The sequence below is a fragment of the Stenella coeruleoalba genome (genome assembly GCF_951394435.1).
Source record: "Stenella coeruleoalba genome assembly, chromosome: 8".
In the NCBI taxonomy this organism is placed as follows: domain Eukaryota; kingdom Metazoa; phylum Chordata; class Mammalia; order Artiodactyla; family Delphinidae; genus Stenella; species Stenella coeruleoalba.
Genome location: NC_137154.1, coordinates 43,353,821 through 43,359,432, shown reverse-complemented (window position 1 = coordinate 43,359,432; position 5,612 = coordinate 43,353,821). Strand labels below are relative to the sequence as shown.

The 5,612-nt window shown below is 53.5% G+C and overlaps 1 protein-coding gene across 2 annotated transcripts in view; it reads left to right on the top strand.

Annotated features, from left to right (window-relative positions):
* Positions 1 to 521: 521 nt before the first annotated feature.
* MICAL2 (microtubule associated monooxygenase, calponin and LIM domain containing 2) overlaps positions 522 to 5,612 on the top strand; it is a 223,985-nt gene continuing 218,894 nt past the window's right edge. For both annotated transcript variants that reach the window (XM_079930564.1, XM_079930563.1), the window contains exon 1: positions 522 to 665. The gene's annotated coding sequence lies outside the window, so the exon portion shown is untranslated. The remainder of the gene's footprint in view (positions 666 to 5,612) is intronic.

Here is a 5,612-nt window from a genome sequence, read left to right as displayed (position 1 = left end):
AACCTCTAGCAGGGGTTTGCTGAACCCCAGGGTGGTCAAGGAGCAAAGCAAGAAGGGAGGTCCACAGCCGGTAAGGGAAGTGCTATGCTGCTCCCCCAAGTCCAAAAGGGGACGCTGAGGCTTGCTTTCCAGCTGTCTAGGCCAAGGAGCGTGAAGCCCAGCCCTTGCCTCCCTACATTGACATTTGGATACCAGCACCGGGGTTTTCATCTAGCAGCAACACCAAGCCTCGCCCCCATCGGTCCTCTGCTGGTCTCAGACCTGCACTGGTCTGGGTAGGAGCGCAGGGCTGCTCCCTACCCTCGGGCTTGGCTGCAGCCCGCGTGCGCCCGCTGCAGCCGCGGTGACAGCTGGCCCCAAAGGGGCGGGGCGGGCGAGGAGCGTGGGTGGCTCCGCGCCGCGCTGTCATTGGCTATGGGCCTCAGGCTGGGGGCGGGGATGCGCCCCCCGGTTGACCTGTCATTGGCCGCGCCGCCGATCGGGGTGGCTCCCCGTCCCCTTGGCGGCGCGGCGCAGAACCGCAGGCGCTCGTCCGGCTAAGCCTCCGCGGGGCCGCCTAGGTAGCTCACAGCTTCGCAGGCGGCCTCCGGTTGCAGACCGCTGCGCACACGGCCCTAGGCAAAGACAAGGGCTCACCCGAGGCTCGGCGGCCGACGCGGCTCTCGGTAAGACCGGGGGGCGGGTAAGGGGAGCGCGGGGCTCTGAGGAGGGCGGGCGGGGACCGTGGCGGCCGAGCCTGGACTCTGTGCCCTGGCCCGCGCCGGAGAGGGTCAGGTGCGCCGCAGCATCTCCCGCCTCAGACCCACCTCACGGGGCGCCCAGCGAGCAGGTGGCACTGCCCAGGGAGGCCGGGGTACTCCTATCGCTCTCCGAATCCATTAGAACCCAGTACCTCGAACTACCTCTTACTCCGCCCCCCAACACCCAAATTCTTCAGTTCTAAGCCTAGAGAATACCTAAACGTCGACATGGAGTGGGCGCGACGCGCCATCAGTACCGCCTGCCGCCGGGGCAGAAGATCATCCCTAAACTTATCTTCCCACGATTTGGGCTCCTCGCCGGTCACGTTATTTCCCGGCTTTTCACTGGGCGCCCCCCTCGCCCGGTCCCCCGCCCGCCTACCAACCCCCGCCCGGTTCCCCTCCCTCCTTAACAACAGGAAGTTAAGTTGGGCCAGATGTCGGTGGCCTGGCCGCCTGCGGGCGGGGACTGGGTCTGGGACGGTGGCGGTGGCCCGAGGGGACGTGGCGCTGTCCTTTCTGAGCCTCGCGCCTCCAGCAGCCTGCGCTCTCCCCAGGCCCGGGAGCACCCCTGTCGGGGCGTCCCAGACTCCCGCCTTGCCTTTGCCGACTGGCCCTGGGTAGAAGCGCCGCTGACTTGGCTTCCAGGCCGGGGCAGGTGGGGTTAACTTTATCCTAGACCAGCCTCTCGACAGAACTGGGAATGGCCTTTACTGGATGAGGGGGAGGCTGTTGAAACCAGAGTAAACTTGTGTCTCTTTCCATATTGTTTTATTCTAAAGCCTGGGTTCTTAAAGCCCAAAGAGCTTTTATCTGGAGGCGCATTGGGCCCTGCTGGGACCTTAAGCAGTGTGGGGACCTCTTGCTGTTAGTCTTGCCTACTCACTACAGTCCTCAGTGGTTTCTGTGAAGGATGAGGCCACTAACCAGCCCCCTTCTGGGCAGGCCCCGTGGGGAAAAAACCAGCAGCCGGTTGGCTCTCAATTTGCTTGCGTGGGTGCTCTGGCACCAGGGTCCCCTGGGCCCCCAGGCCAGCTCTGTTCCATCCCTTTTTCCAGGGGAAGTGGATCCAAGGCGGGGGAGGGGGGCTCAGTTCTCCAGGGTAGTCCCACCTGATGTTCTGGAAGCTCTTATTGCAGTAACAACGGGCCATCAGACAGAGTGAAGACAGGTTTATTAAGTGCTTACTGAGGGACAGGTCCTGCCCTGTGGCACTTTTTGAGAATTTCACAGTAACTCTCAAAAAACTCAGAGTTATGCCCTCCTCATTTTAGAGATGGGGAAACAGACTCAGGTAGGGTAAGTGCCCAAGGTCACGTAGAAAGCGGCTGAGCCGGGATTTGAACCAGACTCTGCCAGAGCTCAGTCCAGTGCCCTTCCTGCTGCCCCATGGCTGTGGAGAGTGGTGTGCTGTGTTGCAGGGACCTGGCCTCTGAAAAGATTCCATCCAAAGATCCTGTGGGTACTTCTTTAGCAATGCACTTGAACTGACCCAGGTTAGCCCAGGTTGTTCAACCTACAGACCACTTGCCCACCCTGTCCTCCATCAGGGGTGATGGTGGTGTTGGTCTTGCTGTGATGGGGAAGGACTGACTGTTGGTGTTTGGGTGCTATTTGAGGGGGAAGTCTGCCTCTGCCATTGACTTGGCCCTGCGCCTGAGAGTTGGCTTCTGGGATGGTTTAGAAAGACTGTTATATGTGTCATGTTTTTTTGTTTAATATTTATTTTATTTATCTGGCTGTGCCGGGTCTTAGTTGCGGCACACAGGATCTTCGTCGCGGCATGCGGGATCTTTTAGTTGCTGCATGCGGGATCTAGTTCCCTGACCTGGGCCCCCTGCATTGGGAGTGCAGAGTTTTAGCCACTGGACCATCAGGGAAGTCCCAGGAGGACTGTTATTTGAAATAACCTTCTACCTTAGGACCAATTCTAGTTTTATTTTGTGTTTTGGGGGAAGGGCAGGTGTTGAGGTATACTAATTGTGATTGTAAGGTGATTGAAATCCATAGTTCGAGCTTATGTTTATAAAAAATGAAATCACTGCTTCCTTCCTCCTTCAGGCCCAGGGCTGCCTTTCTGCTCATCCTTCTCTTCTGAAAGAAAATCGTGATTAGCCTACTACCAACCAGTTACACTTTAGTATAAATCAGCTTAAGGACTAAGGCTGGTTGTAGCTTGGTCGTTGGAGGCCTATTCCCGGGAACTGTAAGGAGCAGAGGAGCACTGAGTAATCCCTCTCTGCCTGTGATTGGGATGTGTCTCTATTCTCTCCGCCCATGTCCACACCCCCATCTGGGTGTGCCTCCCAGTCATGCGCCTTCCTTTCACTCTCTACTAAGGGGGACAGGGCGAGGGGGGGAGGTCCTGCCTTCTTGGGGGAGAGCCTTGACCCTGGTGGGAGGGCTGGGGTATGGGTGCAAGATTTGGGCTGAACATTGCCAATCTTTGAGGCCCTCCCAGGGCTAGAGGGTCTCTGTTGCTTAAAGAGCCAAGAAAGGAAACACTGTACGTTATGCTGGAGTTTTTCATTCTTTGTATCACTTGATCCCCACTTTAGCCCTCTGAAGAAGTAGGTGGGATTATTCCCATTTTACAGATGAGGAAACTGAGGCTCAGGAACTTTCCCCCAATCACACAGCTAGTGAGTGACCAAGCTAGGGCTCTGGCCTCCTTCTGCATGAGTGAGGTCTGTGTGGTGAATTAAACACTAAGGGAAACAGGAAAAAACCGTGTGGCCATCCTCTGTCTGGACTCTAGAGGCTTGGTGTGTGCAGCCGCCTGCTGTGCTTATGATTCCGCATCTTATATTGTAATTATTTGTGAACATGTCTTCCTACCCCACTATGAAATGGTATTTAAAACACTCGTAAACTTGGCAGGTTTATTTTCTGGTTCTCACAAATTCTCCTTGCTCTTTGCTCTATATCCCCTTTGCCTTTTATTTTATTTTTTTAAAGATTTAATTTTATTTTTATTTTTTTGGCTGCGTTCGGTATTTGTTGATGCTTGTGGGCTTTCTCTAGTTGTGGCGAGCGGGGGCTACTCTTGCAGTGGCTTCTCTTGTTGTGGAGCACGGGCTCTAGGCGCGCGGGCTTCAGTAATTGTGGCGTGCAGGCTCTAGAGCGCAGGCTCAGTAGTTGTGCTATATGGGCTTCCTTATTCCGTGGCATGTGGGATCTTTCTGGACCAGGGATTGAACCTGTGTCCCCTGCATTGGCAGGCAGGTTCTTATCCACTGCACCACAAGGGAGGTCCCCTTTTGCCTTTTATACCAGTCTTCATTAGGATATCTACCATGATGTGTTGCAGTCCTCTGTTTAAAAATATCATGAACATTTTCAGGGAATTCCCTGGTGGTCCAGTTAGGACTCAGTGCTTTCACTGCGAGGGCCTGGGTTCGATCCCTGATTGGGGAACCAAGATTCTGCAAGCCGCACAGTTAAAAAAAAAAAAAGAACATTTTCAAACACAAAAATAGAGAGCATAGTATAATGAGCCCCAAATACTCATTATCCAGCTTCAACAACCAAGATCATGCCAGGCTGGCTTCATCTCTCTCTTTCTCTCTTTTTCTTCCCTTCTATTTTTTATTCCTGAAATATTTAAAAGGAAATCTCTGATATCATGTCATTTTGCCCCTATATAATCCAGCATATATCTATTTTGAAAAGAATGTTCTTTCATGACCACATGGCTGTTACTGCATGTAGCAGAATTAACAGTAATTCTTTGGTCGCGTCTGTGCATATTCGGATTTCCTTCATTGTCTCAGAAGTGACCTTCATCACTGGTCTGTTTAAATCAGGATCCAAGCAAAGTCTGTATGCTGCATTTGGTTGGTAGTCCTTTTAAGCCTACTTTAATCTGGAGCACCACCCCCTCTGCCCCACTCCCACTTTTAACCAGCTGTTACCCTCCGTTTTAAATCTCCCACTGGACGGCGAACGCTTTGATGCTGGAGTCTACTTCTGTGCTCTGTTGGGGATTCCCAGTGCCGCGTCTGGGACAGGGCAGAGGCATGGTGGGCGTCTGCCCAGTGGTGCCGTAGCCACTCGGGAAATGCATTTTGAATGAATTAACCCAGTGGTAGGTTTCTGTGACTGCCCATGTCTGTGTTTAGATAAGAGGTTTTAAAAAATATATGACTTGCTCACGTGTGGACATTTCCTCAGCAAGCGTCAGCCTGTAAACATCCTGAAATAATAGAACTATTTGCCGTGCTCCCTTGCGTGCTCTGGTTTGCGGTGTGGGGAGCCCAGACAGCCGCCGTGGTTCCCTGATCAGCAGCTGGCCTCCCCAGATCACATGTGGGACTGACGGGGACTGAGGTCATTTCTGCCCGAGCTCTGAATCCTGACCTATTCAGCCACAGGGATTACCATGTTAAGAGCCAGGCACTTGGCTTTGCTGCCCAGAGAATGCCGCCCGCCTCTCTCTGGGCAGTGCAAGATTCTGCCTTGTACCTTCAGGAGCCTTCTCTATCTGGCCTCGCACTTGGGCGAGGTGTGGGCTTTTCTCAAGTTATTATCCATCTGCAGCTGACAGGTCGTGACAGAAAACAAACACTTACGACCTTTCACTGTCTGGTCTGAATTTATGGTGAAGAGATAGTATCACCATTGGCACCTTTGTGTGTGTCCTGATAAAGGAGACCAGAGGCTCAGGAGGGAAGGAAAACGTGTGCTTGCTCCCCTGGATAACAGGCTTCACATCTAGCTTCCTTGTCACATCTCCCCAAGGTGCTAGGCACTCTTTTTTGTTTGTTTGTTTTTGGCCACACCTCGCAGTGTGTGGGATCTTAGTTCCCAGACCAGGGATTGAACCTGCACCCCCTGCATTGGAAGGCAGTCTTAACCACTGGACCACTGGGG